Raw genomic sequence first — 16,939 nt, 5'->3', positions numbered from 1 at the left:
AGTATGGCTGAGTACTCCTCGTTGAGTTCCACTGTAGACAATTCTTCAAACTTCCTTTTATTTGTTAGAAGCTCCTTTAAAAATTTTGTGTACGCAGACATCTTCGAGATAGCTTCAACAAAAGGTAAATTAATATGTAATTGTTTAAACAGTTCAAGAAATTTACTGATTTGTGCATCCATGCGGTCTTTCTTCAACTTTGCTGGATACGAGATTGGTGGTTTATATTCCCTCAACTCTGGTTTTTCATTGTTTTTGGATTTTACTCCCTCATCATTTTTTTCTATCCACTTCCTGTGGCAGCTTCTTTTCGGATTCAGCTTACACTTTCCCACTCCTTAGTGTAACCGCTTTCACATGTTCTTTTGGGTTGGGTTCGGTGTTACTAGATAGATTTCCTTGTAGTCTCTTTGAAATCATCTTAGCCAGCTGTCCTATTTGATTCTCAAGCCCTTGAATTGATTTTTGCTAATTTTTAAGTGCAGTTTTAGTATTCAGAAAACAAGTTTCCTCATCTCCTCAAAGTTCAGTTTTTTCTGTTGTTGTAAGGTTGTTGTTGGAAGCCTGGAGGGGGTGGTGGTCTTTGATTCCCTTGGCCTCCCCATGAGAAATTTGGCTGGTTCCTCCAACCTGCATTGTAAGTGTTACTGTAAGGATTATTTTGAGGTCGAGGATTATTACCCATATAGTTCATTTGCTCGTTCTCCATGTTAGGGCCGTAGGGTGGATATTCTGAATTGTTCGTTCCACCCCCACTTGCATTGCACTGCATTACTGGATAAACCTGCGTAGTACCAAGTAAACCATCAATTTTTCTATTCAAAAGTTCTAGTTGATTTGAAAGCATAGCAACCGAATCGACATTAAAAATGTTGGTCACTTTTTTCGGCTTTGTCCTCATGACTTGCCACAGATAATTATTCAGTGACATTCTTCTATGCATTCATAAGCCTCTTTAAGTGTCTTATTATTGATAATTCCACTAGCAACTGTGTCAATCATTTGTCTCGTCGAGGGATTCAAACCGTTATGGAAAGTTTGAACTTGTAGCCAAAGAGGTAACCCATGATGAGGGCACCTTCTCAATAGATCCTTGGATCTCTCCCATGTATTATAAAGTGTTTCTAAATCCATCTGCACAAAAGAAGAGATATCATTCCTCAATTTTGTCTTTTTGGCTGGTGGAAAGTATTTAAGTAAAAAAATTTCGGTCATTTGTTCCCAAGTAGTGATTAACCCTAATGGTAACGAGTTCAAACACTGTTTAGCCTTATTCCTTAATGAAAAGGGAAACAATCGAAGGTGAATGACATCATAAAAAACGCCATTTATTTTGAAAGTATCGTAGAACTCTAAGAAATTGGCCAAATAAGTATTTGGGTCTTCATCCTACAAATCATCAAACTGAACAAACTGTTGAATCATTTGTATAGTGTTAGGTTTCAGTTCAAAATTATTTGGAGCAATTGTAGGTCTAACAATACTCGATTCAGCCCTCGTCAAATTAGGCTTAGCATAGTCGTACATAGTACGAGGAGCAGGATTCTGATTCACTGGATTTGCGGCAACCACAAGAGGCAGCAGATTATTTTGATTTTCAGCATCTCTTCGGTTGTAGTATAGATATCGTCCTCTCGCTCTTCCTCTATGTATTGTAGACTTCGCTTTATTTCTCTTTGGTTTCTACGAGCTATGCTCTCTATCTCACTGTCAAAAAGCAAAGGTCCTGACGGGTTCCTCCTAGTTATAAACTAGAGACACCTGCCAGAAGCAATTAAAAAGAAAAATTTAGAAAAGAAAAATTAAACTAAAAACAAAAATTAAATTGCAATAAAAGTAAAAATGGCTAAAGTAATAAAAATCAAGCGTTCCTAATTTCTTAGTCCCCGGCAATGGTGACAAAAACTTGATGGTTGCTAAACTAACTAAAAAATTCGACTAAGGCAAGCGCACCTATCGAACAGTAGTATAGTTGAGGTGAAAGTGAAAATATTGTATCCATGAGGACTAAAAGTGCTAGTAATTACAATTTTTTTATTATCTAGCCTAAGAATTGAAGGGATGTTTTCTAAACTAAACTTATCTAATTAACTAAGAACGCGATAGAGATACAAGTTGGAAAATATTCTTTGGAAAACCGATGGAGAAGACAATACCCTAGGAAAAATCCACCTAGACTTCACTTATCACTTCTGAATTAGACAATTTATTCACTTGACTTAATCTGTAGAAATCCCTGATTTATGTTAATATCTCTCTCGAGACTAAGAACAACTGACTCTAGGTTGATTAATTGAAATATTTTTCTAATTAAAACCCCTATTGTCGCATTAACTCGATCTATGGATTCCCTTATTAGATTTGACTCTAATCCGGCAGATTTATGTTGTCCTATCTCTAGGATTGCATGCAACTCTGCTTAATTATGAATGATCTACTTTTAAACAGGGACTTTTCTTCCACTGAATAAGCACATCAAAACATGAATTAATATCTTGAAATATTAAAACAAAGATTAAAACTCACAATTAAGAATAAGAACAAGTATTTATCATATAATTCAAATAGTAATAAGATCTGTCTTAGGTTTCATCTCCCTTAAGTATTTAGGGAGTTTAGTTCATAATAATGGAAAACATCTCAAAATTGGGAAAACGACAAAACATAAAGAAACCTAAAGAACTTCTAAGGAAATTGAATGGAGATATTCAGTCTTAAAGTAGATCCTGCTTCCGAGCTGATTCCGATAGTTGTCCTTGAGTATTTTCTCATTTCTACTCTCTGTCCTCCCCTTGATCCTCTTCTAGGGTGCTTATATAGACTTTGGAATGCCCAAAATAGCCCAAAATTAGCCTTTTCCGAATAGAATTAGACTTTGGCTTGACAGGGACATGGCCATGTGCCACGCCCGTGTGATGGTGTTCAGGCCGTGTGTAATTCTGAGTTGGTTTTTAGTCGACACGCCATGACACATGGGCGTGTGGCCTGCCTGTGTATATCACACAAGAATGTGGTTTACCCGTGTGAAAATGCCTAGGCCATGGAAAATACTGAGATAAGCCTATTTTGTCCCTTTTTGGCCCGTTTCTTGCTCTTTTCACCTTCCTATGCTCACCTAAGTATAAAAATGAAATTAAAGGATTAGGAGCATCAAATTCACTAAATCTTATGTTAAATTATCCAAAATATGCCAAGCATGGGATAAAAATATGTATATATTATGACTTATCAGTAGTTCACACGGCCACACTTCGGCCATCACACGGTCGTGTCTTGTGCACGGCCTGGCCTTCGTCAATCACACAGCTGTGTTGTCGCACATGGCCTACCACACGACCGTGTGGTGTCAACAGCAGGGTTTTTTGGCTTTCATCGAATCTCATTTTTCTGCGTTTTGGGTACACACCTGATATCGATTTGATGCTAAAGTAATCCCAAGCCTTCTGAAACCTAAAATCAGAATAGCCAATACCAATTTAGAGGATTTACTAATGACCTCGATAATAAGGAAAAGATGCAAAACTCACTTATCGCCAACGACAACCACTGCTAACACGTTCTAAACCGTTGGAGCCCTAACGTACTGTTCCCCGTCAATTCCTGTGCATAACATTCTGAAAGAGTTACTAGTCTTTCAAAAAAAGAAAACCCTACTAAAAAGAAGCTCCACCATTCGAACAAACTTTACCCAAACTGAAAATCCACTTACCAAACGTGCGATGACCACGAACCAATGTACCACAAGATTATCACGACAAAAAGAATGAATTGAACGTTAGAAAGGAAGAAGGAAAAGGAAAGAAAAGCAGTACAGAGAAAACGACTTTATTTTTTATTTCTTTTTCTAGAAGGGAGAGAAAAACGAAGCTAATTTGATATTCCCAAAATCCCCTAATTCACTTCACTACCCCACTACTGATAACTTCCTCAGAATTTTAACCCAACCGGAACTCTATCAGATAATTGAACAAAAATATAACACCTTAGCTAATGTAAGGATTCAAACACGGGGCCCCAACACTCTAACTCCCTTACCACTTGAACCAGCAGACTCATTCTGATATAAAATTGCAGGCAATTAAATATAAGCCCACTAAACAAGAATAAGGCTTAATTCCAAAAATAACCAAAATTGCTAAAGATAAGGCTTGAACTTGGGACCTCTCACACACACCTAAAACACTTAACCACTAAAGCAGATACAAATTTATGTCAAATATTTACAGAATCAGAAATGTATAAATTTCAGGGCGTTACAAATTTAGTTTCTAAAACCAAAATTGCCATAACCTTCAAATTTAAGCTTCGATTTCAAAATTGATCTCAATTACATCCTTATAAGTCCTTTTACTGTCCATAATTACATAAATTTTATACCAATATTGAATTATTTACATTTTAATCCCTATGTTCAAAATTAACAATTTTCACTTTACAAATTAGTCCTTTTTTATATCTAAACTTAAAATCTAACTATTTAACATCAATTTCATCAAGAATCATCAATGATAATTTTTAGAAACTTTAACATTTTTGCAAACTGGTACACGAGTTAGCTAAATCAAGCTCTTGAGACCTTAAAAACATAAAAATTACAATAAACGAACTTGAAATTACTTACCAATTGATGGACTAAAGCTTGAAACTCCAAACCCTTATTTTTCTCTTTAAGGTTCAGCTATGGGGAGAAAAAGATGAAAAAGATTATGAAATATGTCATATTTTGTTTTGTTTTTTTTTCTTTTATATTTTGTTTAACATTAATTAACCTTATTTAAATTATTCTTTAATTAACTTAACTTAATTATAATTAACCTATTTAGTGGATGAAATTAAGCTTCCACTACCAAATATCCATTTAAAAATGGACGAATTACCTAAATTTTCCTCCAATTAATTAAAAATCCATAGAAATTAATTTTTACCACTTTTGCAATTTAGTCCTTATAGCTTAGTTAACTATTCGATTAATAAAATTAATGGAGAAAACCTTAATTAAACTTTATACTAACCTCATAAAAATTATATAATAATATTTATGGACTCAAACATCAAAAATGGGGTTCCAAAACTTTATTTTTGGACATCACTGACTTTCGGGTCGTTACATTATTTGTAATTTTGTTCGCTTTTATTGAGTGAGTAAAGAATGAAGGGTTGTTGAGTTGGTTGGATCAAAGGTGATGCATGGGGTTGACAATGGATTTGTGAGGTTTTGAGCCTTGAGTTGTTATTTATACTATTCAGATTATCATGTCAATGAGTAATGGTGCAAAGATTGAGTGACCAAAGTGTAAGCTTATAAACTTACTAATAGTTCAATGTCCAACTTGTAACTTTTTTAATTTGAATAACCAAATTGTAGACTTAGTAATAGTTGAGTGACCAAATTATAAATTTACTCGTCCTACATTTGATGTTCGTTACAAAATTAATGGGCCATTGACACTTGTGACTTTCGAATTATTTAGTGATCAATTTATAACTTTTGAAAATTGAATGACCAAAGTGTGAATTTACTAATAATTGAATGATGTAGGTGTAGTCTACTGTAAATTAAACATATAATAATATGAAAAATGTTGATTATTTAAGGTGAGTTTAATACTATTTTTAGTCCTTAAAAAAATTGACAGTAACAATAGTGACGAATAAAACACTGTTGTAAATCATTTGATAAAATGGATGTCCATAACCCCCAATTTCATCCTATTGTAACCCCTTAAAGAATGAATTTCTATAACCCCATAAATAGATTTGTTGTAACCCCTAAATCATTTATAGGGTACCTTAAATAATTGTCCTTAATGCCATGTAACTTATGGTTCTTAAAGCCCTATAAATAGAGGGCACGTACAAGCTTATATATATCCTAATTGAAAGTTTAATCATCTTTTATTCATTTGTATTTCTTTCTTTCTTAATATTTGTATACTTTTAGTTTTGTAATACGTTATCAGCACAATCTTGCTCAAAGTGATAGTTCCTTTTATCAATGATGAAATTTATTTTACATCATACGAGATGAATGCATGATCCCACATCATCATCACCAATTCGAAATAAGTTGTCGAAGCAATTGATCTTCAACCACTAGCAAACCTCAAACCCAAGGTATGTTTTACGTATTCCAAACCAAAGTTTAGTTTAAATATATATAGACACTTGCTAGTTATTATGCTAGTCAATTTGCCATTAACTTCGACAAATATGCACCTAACTATCCTAGAGTTATCCGAATAAGAATGAAAATCATATATATCTTAAACATAGTTATAATTTATAATCATGAACTTGGTGTCACATTTCTAAAAGCGTCTTTATTAAATCTAGATTTTTGATACTTGTTTTTATTTTTAAAAAGGGGGTTTATTTTAAAATAACATTTTGATACAAGTTTCAAGTTATTTTGAATTTTCCTAATAGATATATAAGACCGTGTATACTTTTAGAAGTTTAATTATATTACCAAAAGTTTTTTTTTATTTTTAAATTGTTAAAATAAGCTATTCAATTTTAAAACTTTTCATGGTGTTAAATTTTGAATTGTTTTTAATGAATTTTTTTTGTTGGTGAACATTATTTTCAAAAGCTAATTAATATTTAATATTTAATTTTGATATGTTTATTTAAATAGTTTGATGATCTAATAAGAACAAGAGGTCTTAATTTACATAAATTTATTGTATTGTTTACAGTATTTTTAAGTGGTGATATGTTGGTTAGATTTTGTTTTAAAAAATAAATTTGGTCCTCATTTTTTTTTTACCTTCACATATCTCAACTTAAATATTCCATGGCTTATATACAGCAATTAAGCAATAACTGTTTTTAAATGTATTCAATGGCATGTCCATTTGAATCAACCAAAAATTTTACCAATTCCCTCGACAAAGTGCTGACTAATACTGGATTTCATTTAAATGGACACAATAAGGATCAATTTACGAGCATCAATACTGGTTTCGTTTGATTGCCTATGCTAATTTTTCATTTTATCATGATTATTTTCCTCCAAATATATTATCATATATGTTTTCCTCCGAACTGCCTACTTTGAGAATATCTATGTAATATTTTTTTAGTACATATACATACCCTGTATTGATCTGTAGTTCTGGCTCTTGCATGACACTTTGTTATTCATTGTGTTTAAGGTTGTAGTTCATTTACAAGTTGTTGAAGATCTGATGGAAGTGGTATCAACTGTGAGAAGAGATATATCTTCCTAAGGATGGTATAATTTTAAAAATTTCAGATTATTAGACCAGTAAAATAATCACCATTTAATTTAGTTGTTATATACATGATCATATATATATATATATTATCTGAATAATTTATCCACTAACCATATAATTTTTCTACCGTTCAAAGTTATCTTGCACTAACCAGTATCTCATGATTACTCTATTTCAAGCAGATTTTAATTAATGTTAGTGTTGATAAAATTTTACATATTATGTTGGACTCAAGTTTCATTCTTTCCAACTTCATCTATTGTGTGGTTTGATTTTGTAAATGTCTTCTTATAGCTAAACAAAATAATGAAAATATTCATTTTTTATTGGTTTTGCTTTATTCCCCAAAGTAAATGTAAGCAATACTAACAATTATAAAAATGAAACTTATCATCATTATTGACAAGTAGATAAAAAAGAAGATGTATGATTTGAAATGTTGCTACATATTCATTCTTAGAACATAATGATCAATGATTGATACTAATTAATCATTCATTGAACCAGATGATATCTGTATAATCTTATTGGTAAAGAATATGATATACATTTGTATTATTGTTTGAATTATTTTTTGCACATTCCATGCAGTGGATGTCTGCAATAAATATAACAAAATTTATAATCACTTTTAATAATTAAAGTCAATTTAGGAATTTAAAATTTTTGGCATATTCCTTGAAGTAAATATTGCAAATCCAACCCTACTGTTTCATTTTGGCAGCCCCCTCCACATGGTTGGTTAAAGTTTAATGAGTGTAGAATTGCAAAAGAAGATAGAACAGGATGTGGAGGTGTTTTGAGAGATAAAGAGGGTGTAGCAAGAGCATTATTTTTTGGTTCAGTAGCTGGATATGATGCGAGGTGGCTAAGTTTGGTGCAGTGAAAGTTGCTTTGGAAGTATTTTTATCTATGAAATGGAAGATTAAAAATTCTTTATTTATTGAACTTGGTTCATTGGTGGTATTTTCTTGGTGTGCTAACAAGGTAATGAGACCATGGTCTCTTCAAGCAATTTTTGCAGGTATTGAAAACGATATGTCAAAGGCTGAAACTGTTGTATTCTCATTGGTGGAAAAGAAAGGTAGCAAAATGACATCTTCCTTGGCGATTGTAGGTTGTAATCGGGTGAAAATGTTTAAAGCTTGGTGGTGAGTTTTTGTTTGTTGTATTAGCAAGTTTATTAGAGATGGAACGTGTTTTAATTTTGTTTACTATAATTTTAAAACTGTTGTTGCTGCTCTGTTTGTCTTTGACAACAATCCAGTTTGAATGAAGAAAATATATATATATTTCTTTCATGGAGTTAATGTCATTGTGGATTTCACATTGATGTAGACATTTTCGGAAGTAAATGTCACAATATTGCTTATATGTAGATACAAAGTAAAAGGAATGACAGTAAAATTATCAATTGTCAAAATTTATATTGACATTATTAGTACTGTAGCGACGTAAAATTTTTAGCTTAGCTTGGTCGCTAATTGTGGCGATTTATTGAAAAAAAGTTTGAAATTTGACGTTTGATTTTTGAAATAAACAGGGAGTCGCCACCGATCCTTTTCCCTAGGTGTCATTGGACACCTATTAGATCTCTTATTAAAACAAATAAAAGGCTGAGTTTAGGTCTACGTTAAAATCCAGAGAAAATTTAGGGTTCAGGAGTCGGTTACGCGCAAGGAAGGTATTAGCACCCTCGCGACGCCCAAAATTGGTATCTTATAAACAAGTGTTGTCTTAATTTTCAAAATTGCAAGTTCAAAGTAACATTGAATCATGACCGAGTAAAACACGAGAAATTTCAAGTTTCGTTTTCTTTTGAGAAGGATATACTGTTTTAACACGAGTCGATTGATATTCACCCAACATAGCTGAAACGCCCCAATTTTCGGGAATTTTGTGAATGTTGGCATAGGTTTAATTATGTTAGTGGGCCTCTAGAAGGCCCAAGCTTAAGATAGAACCCGACAATTTTAGTTAATTTTTGTTCCATAAGAAAAATGGGGTGAAATTATGAAATAGAACCTATGTGAAAATGTTTGAAAATGCTATAGGCTAAATTGAAGTGGCCAAATAAATAGGAGTGCAAAATAGGAGGATTTGCATGACAAACCTCCCATTTTACATGAAGTGGCCAGCCATCATGTTGTTGTAGACAATATGAGCACTTGATATCCATAATTCATGGTACAAATTGATAATGGGTTAGGTAAATGTTCCATGATAATGGATTAGGTAAATATTCCATGATAATGGGTTAGGTAAATATTCCGTGATAATGGTTTAGGTAAATGTTCCATGATGGGCATTTCATGTCTTTTGTATTAAAGAATTAAATGGATGAAATATGAAATTTTATTAAAAGAAAAAGGGGTGAAAAGAACAAAGTTTTGTCCATCTTTGTTCATCATAGCCGAAAGTTAGAGAAGAGAAAGGAGAGGAGAAAGCTCTTGAATGTTCGGCCACTTGGGGAAGAAAATTGAAGGTAAGTTCATGGTAGTTTGCTTCTATCTTGATGTTCATGAGTTCTTCTTGATTCTACCTTAACTCTTGAAGCATATTTTGGTTTTTAGTTGTGTTGTGAGCATTTAGTTATGAACTAAAATGAAGGAAATGGTTGTTGTTTCATGTTCTTTTGATGAAAAATGGAAGATAGGTGAAGTTGAGCCAAACAAATGAGCATGCATGTGCCTTAGATGCTAAGGGAAAAATCGGTTAACATGTTGTGATTTAAAATGATGAAATAGAGATTATACTTAAGTAAAATCATAGATACGTGATGATTGATTGGTGATATACATGTTTAAATAACATGCATACAAGTTAGGTGTGTGAAAGAGTGATTTGGTAATAAATCTGCTTTGGACAGCAGCAGTAACGTGACTTTGGAAAATCACCATAAATTGTGGGAGATGAGTTAGAAGCTGCATAAATTATTTAATTAAAGCTTAATGAGTCTAGTTTCAAATAGAATAAACGAGAACATATTTTGAATTCTGTACAATGAGAAATTTGATTCGTAATGAAGAGTGGTCAGATTAGTCAAACAGTGAAACATGGGAAACTTTAAGAAAAATCTGGTATTGATTGGCCATACCAAAAATTCTGAAAATTTTATGGATAGAAGATATATGAGTCTATTTTTAGGGAAAATTAACGGAACTTGATTTGGAGTTTCGTAGCTCCAGTTATAAATAATTTAGTGACTGTTGCTCAGGAAGACAGCTTGCAGTGAAATTATGATTATGTGGTAAACATTGACAAAAATTTGTTAATGAGTTGCTTATTGTTTTCTTATAAGCTTACTATGATCTGTAGGTGTGGTTGGCCGAATATTGTAAGGGGTTAATACGTAGTTCGTATTTGAATAGTTAGATTAACGTGTTAGTAATCAAATTGTAGGCAGTTTGTGTGTGGATCTCGTCAGCATATCGTCGCAAACAGGTGTGTAACTAACACCCTCTTTCTTAGTCTGGATCGGTAAAAGTCGAAAAGCCGAAATGCCGAAAACCGGTATTTTATAGATTTGCGAGTGTGCGAATGCTCGTGAGGTAAATCGATTAATGTTTTTGGTAAGCTGCAAAATTTGGACTGCAAAGTGCATGATTTCTGTGCCCTCGATATTTTGGGCTTAATGGGCCAAAATTGGAATGATGGGCCAACGGGCCCAATTCGGTAAGAACCCTCAGTACGTGATTCTGTTAGTACGTGAAAAGTAGGAATATGCATGAAAAATCCTAAAATAGATAAATTACTGAAATACCTTTAAAAGTGGAAAAATTACAGTTTTACCCCTAGTAGATAAATTACTGAAATACCCCTAGGGTTAAATTGACCTAAATGCATGTTTGACTATTGTTATTTACTGCATGCCATGTTGTTATTATCTGATGCATGCGATTGGGATATTGACGGAGGAAGTACTGAAAGTGGCTTGTCCACGTACTGGAGGCTTTGCCTCAATTTACTGTTAACTGAGCAGCAAGGCTGCAACTGTGAAGTGTTGGGCTGGGTGGGTTGAGCTATTCTCCACATGGAGTGTAGGGCTGGTACGGGTGGAGTGTAGGGCTGGTACGGGTGGAGTGTAGTGGTTGGTGGGTTGAGTAGTCTCCCCAAATGGGCTTGCATATGTTATTGATGTTGCATGTATTTTGAAATGGGCCTATGGGCCATACTGTTATCTGAATAAGGGGCTAAGGCCCAATTTATTGTAATCTGAAAAGGGCTCTGGTCCAGTACCACTGTTACCTGAATAGGCTTAGGCCCAATAGGCTTGAGCTGACTTGGGCTTTGAATGGGTTTTCCTTACACACTGAGTTTCCCCAAACTCACCCTTTTTATTTTCATCCACGCAGGTAATCCCCAACCATAGTGGGCTTGGAGCTGTGAGGGAATTCGGAGTGACCACCCGTTCTGAAAGTTTGATTTTCTTCTGGTGAACTGGACATCCTTTTATTTACGTTTGAAGTTTTGGGTTTTTAAATGTAATAAGGCCGCTTAATTATTTTTGATGGTTTTAATATGTATTACTAAGATAGGTATTACTTATTTTAACTGTTGAAATTGGATAGCTTTAGGGCGCGTTTTCAAAAAAAAAACAACAACAATTGATTTCAAAATAACACGACAACAAGCAAAGCTTCCACAATGAAAGTATTTTCCAAAATTAATCACTTTTCCTAAAAATGACTTAATCAAATCGGTTTCCTAGAAATATACATGACGTTAAGGTGTGGCAATGGCGGTGTACATGTCTAGGATTGGATCCGAAGGGAGCTTGGTACTTAAGTAGTCCGATAGACTCACCTCCTCTTTTCTGGTTTCCTACCTGGTGCACAGCTTCCATTCACTTTAACCTATAATGAAATTATCTTTTAAAACACTAAGTAGGTTTTTCTGGATCAACAATATAAAATGTTTTGAACGCTTCGATGTGACATGTCGGATCCGGCCATAACGTCTGGGCCGAGTTTGGGGTGCTACAATAGCGATGAAATCGATGGCTTAACGTTAAATCGGTATGTTGCCTTGATTATTGAAATTAATTAGAAAACAAGAATATGGTTTTCGAAGTAATGCAAAGTAAATTAATAAATAAAAAATAAAAGACAAATCTAGAGGTACATTGAAGCGAATATAAAAGTGACAATAATATTATAAACAATAAAGATATATATGATACTAGAATTAAATATGAAATGGAAATAATGAATATAGATACATGATATTAAGAGTATGTATGTAAACTATATATAATGTTTGATAGTGAGAATATAACTAATAATGTTAAAATATATACATAATATATACATGTATACATATAAAAAATGTGTGCACATAACGTATATGAAAAATATATATATAGTAATATAAAATAATGAGTGATGATAGTGAAACTAATGGGTATAATAATTATAATGCTATACGAAAATAATACTATATATAAAATATGCATACAAGTATAATAAAATATATGTCTTGATATTAATAACAAACATAGTAGGAGTAAAATAAATGTAATAATGATATATACACAATATGGTATTAAGAATATATATATACAATATAGTATTTAAAATATATACATAAGATGGTATAAAAATATGTACATGGAAATGTATAAGAAATATATATAATTAGTAATATTAAAAATATATACATAACATATATAAAACATATACAATATATACATACCTTAGAAATGATAATAATAATAATAAACTACTTTGTACACTACACAAATATACACACACATATATATATAAATAATAGTATTAGAAATATACATATAATAGTATAAAAAATATGTAACTAATAATATTAAAATATATATAATAACATATAAAAAATATAATATTGAAAACATATTTACATAACATACATGAAGAATATATATAATATAATATTTAAACATTTACATAATATATACATATTAGAAATAAATAACGACTAATAATAATAACAATATTAGAAATAATAATGAAGTATATAAAAAAACAAATATAATATAATAGTGATATTAAAATAAAGTAATTAAAATAGTACTATATATAAATATATATACATACATATATAATATACATACACTAATATTAATAATAATAATAAAACTAGAAATAATAATAATTAGTAATAATAATACGTTAGAAAATAATTAATATGTTAATAAAAATAATAGTAATGAAAATAATACTAACAGTAATAATAAAGATAATAATAGAAATAAAATAATAGTAATAATATTAATAATATGTAAAAAAAATGAAAATAAACGAAAAAGGACTAGATCGAACTAAGAACAGAATTTTGGGGCAAATTTAAAAAGAAATAAAGGGCAAAGGACCAAAATGAACACGCGGGCAACTCTGGGGGACCAAAAGCGCAATATTCCCTCCTCCTAAAGCGCAGCGCATGGCAGAGGACTAGATCACAAAGCGCGACAAATTTTGGGGCCTAATTAGGAAATATTAAAAACTTAATTGCGAAAACATGAAAAGGTGGAAGGGCCAATCGCGCAATTAGACCATCAAACAAAAAACACGCGGATCCTAGGGTAAGACGGGTCGGGTCGGATCGGGTTAGGCCAAAACGACGTCGTTTTGGGGTTAAAGGGTAGCCCCCAAAACGACGTCGTTTTGGAGGGCTATATAAGGCCAATTTTTGACAAAAAAATCATTTTGAGGAGAGAAAGAAAAAAAAAAGAAGGGAGAAAGAAGAGAGAATGGAGGAGGGAAGGAAATCCGGCCATGGGGGCCGGTCACCGGCCGATCGTCGGTCGCCGTCCGTCTCCGGCGCACGCGGTGGCCGGAAAAGGTAAAAATTTTCCTTTTTTTCTTTTATATTTTAATAATATATATATGTATATGTATATATAAAGAAAGAAAAAAGATTCGAAAGAAGAGGAAAAAAATGCAACCTTTTTGTTGATGTTTCTTTTGTGTTCAAAATTCGGAGGGATTTTTTTATTTTTTTTCTTTTCAATATTTGTAAAAAAATATTCCTGTTTACAATTGGATCTGGCTCTTATAGACATTTTAAAACAATATTTTAAACCTCTTGCTACTGCTCCTGTATTGTCTGCCTCTGTCTTGGTGTTTGTCTCCTTTTGCAGGGTATGGCCGTTGTCAGAGAAGCATGGTGGGCAGCAGTGGCGTGGTGGTGGTAGTGGTTGGTGCCAGGTCTCGGGCAGAGGCATGCCTAGCATGTGGCGGCCTAGGGTTTCCCTTGGCTGAAAGTTTTGGTTTTTTTTTTCTGGGCTAGGGTTAGAATTGGGCTATTTGTTATTGGGCTAATTTGGGTATGGGTAGTGGTTAGGTTGGTATTGGGTTGTATTTGGGTTTTAGGGGGTTTGGGTAATTGGGTTGTACTTGGGTTTTATTTGGGTTAATTTAGATGGGTATTAGGTTTATGAAATGGGTTGAGGTTTAAGTGTGGATAAAACTGGGCTGTGGGTATTTTGTAAAAGGGCCCAAAATTGGCCTACAACAAGTACAATTGAAAAACATGTTTAAGTAAACCAAAAATTTACTAATACAAATACATTTACTACTTGGCGTGACTACTTAGACCATCCTAGATCATATATGATGCGGGAATTAATTGAGAATTCAAATAGACATTCATTAAAGAACCAAAAGTTTCTCTAATTTAAATAATTCTCATATGTTGCTTGTTCTTAATGATAATTGATTATTACAAACTCACTAGCTAAAGTTGATATTTAGTGTCTTGCATTTCTAAAATGAATATGGGCCCATTCATCCACCATGTGGATGGTTTTTGATATTATATGATTTTGGTAGATACATCTACAAAATAATCACATATGTATTATCAACTTGCAACTTGTCGTTTGCGAGATTGCTTATTTAAATGATTAATTTCAGATTATCCAATTAAAACAATTCACCTTACTAATGTTGGCGAGTTTATGTCCCAAGCTTTTAATAATTATTGTATGTCAATTGGGATAAAAGTTGAATATCCTGTAGCTCATGTTCACACATAAAACAATTTAGCTAAATCGTTTATCAACTGCCTCCAACTAATAGTTAAATCATTACTTATGATAACAAAGCTTCCTATTTCAACATGAGATTGTATTGATTTACATGTTGTACGCATCAAACCAATAAATTATAAATACTCCCCATTACAATTAATTTTTGGTCAAGAGCCAGATATTTCCCATCTTATAATTCTTAAATGTGCAATATATGTTCCAATTGCTCCACCACAACACACAAAGATCGGTCATCATAAGAGGTTGGAAATGTATATTGATATGAGTCTCCTTATATTATTAAATATTTTTTAGCTATTAATTCAAGATTTAGTTATGACATGAGTTGTCAATTTTCCCAACATTAGGGGGAAAGAATAAAAAGCTAAATTAATAAAGTACTTGAAATGAATTATCAATGTCTAAGATCCTCATACAAAGCAATGTGAACCAGAAGTTCAATAGATAATTCATTTTACAAATCAACTACCAGATTCATTAAATCTCACATACAAGCTGAAAATGCTGCAATACAAATTGATATCCTAAAAGGGCAAACTATTAGTACAAAAGAAAATAATCCACGCTTGTAGTGTAGAAAACCAGTCGATTCTAAAGATAAAAATTCTCGTAAAAGGAAAGGAGGAAACATTCAAGTAGTCATATAGTGGCGGCGGGGGTTCTTGAAGAAACCCATAACATAACTAATTATAAAACTCAAGAAGAGATTTGGGTACCTAAAAGTGAAAATTATTATGTCAATACAAGAAAAAGATGGAACCGAGAAAAAAAATAGTTATTTACAACAACAATTTTACTTATAATATTGTTATTGAAATAGAAGAAGAAAGTGAGGATTTTGAGTCTAAATTTATTAAGGAATGTAGAAATAGAAAATAATGACTAAAATAAAAAGATGCAATTCAAGCATAATTGAATTCACTTTCTAAAAGCGAGGTTTTTGGACCTATAGTTCAAACACCTAAAGGTGTAAAGCAGGTAAGATATAAATGGGTATTTGTACAAAAACGAAATGAGAAAAATAAAGTTGTAAGGTCTAAATCACGACTTGTTGCACAAGGATTTTCGCCAAGGCCCGACATTCATTATGAAGAGACATATTCTCCAGTGGTGGATGCAATCACATTTAGATATCTTATTAGTCTAACAGTACGTGAAAACTTGATATGCGTCTAATGGATGTTGTTACAGCCTATTTATATGGTACACTTGATAGTAAAATTTATATGAAAATCCCTGAAGGATTTAAAATCTCAGAAGGATATAAAGTTTATCGGGAAAATTGCTTGATCAGATTAAAGAGAAGTTTATATGGATTAAAATAATCTGGACGTATGTGGTACAATCATCTTAGTGAATACTTGTTAAACGAAGGTTATAAAAATGATCCAATTTGTCCATGTGTCTTTATAAAAAGTTTGAGATCAAATTTTTTGATATTTGCTATTTATATTGATGATCTAAATATTATTGGAACTCCCGAAGAGCTTCAAAAAGCAATAAATTGTTGAAAGAAAGAATTTGAAGTAAAAAATGTTGAAAAAATAAAGTTTTATCTTAGCCTATAGATCAAACATTTAAAAAATAGAATTCATGTTCATCAATCAAATTATACGGAAAAGATATTAAAGAAATTTTACATGGATAAAGCACATCCATTGAGTACCCCGATGGT

General features: G+C 32.2%; 1 non-coding gene across 1 annotated transcript; it reads left to right on the top strand.

The window, feature by feature from the left end:
• Window positions 1-1,060: 1,060 nt before the first annotated feature.
• LOC121211684 (small nucleolar RNA R71) lies at window positions 1,061-1,167 on the top strand. The gene has a single exon (XR_005906903.1). It is a non-coding gene; the product is annotated as a small nucleolar RNA R71 (small nucleolar RNA).
• Window positions 1,168-16,939: the final 15,772 nt, after the last annotated feature.

The sequence above is a fragment of the Gossypium hirsutum genome, chromosome A12 (assembly GCF_007990345.1).
Source record: "Gossypium hirsutum isolate 1008001.06 chromosome A12, Gossypium_hirsutum_v2.1, whole genome shotgun sequence".
In the NCBI taxonomy this organism is placed as follows: Eukaryota; Viridiplantae; Streptophyta; class Magnoliopsida; order Malvales; family Malvaceae; genus Gossypium; species Gossypium hirsutum.
Note: the sequence above shows the minus strand (reverse complement) of the source record. Positions and strands in the feature narration are given on the sequence as shown.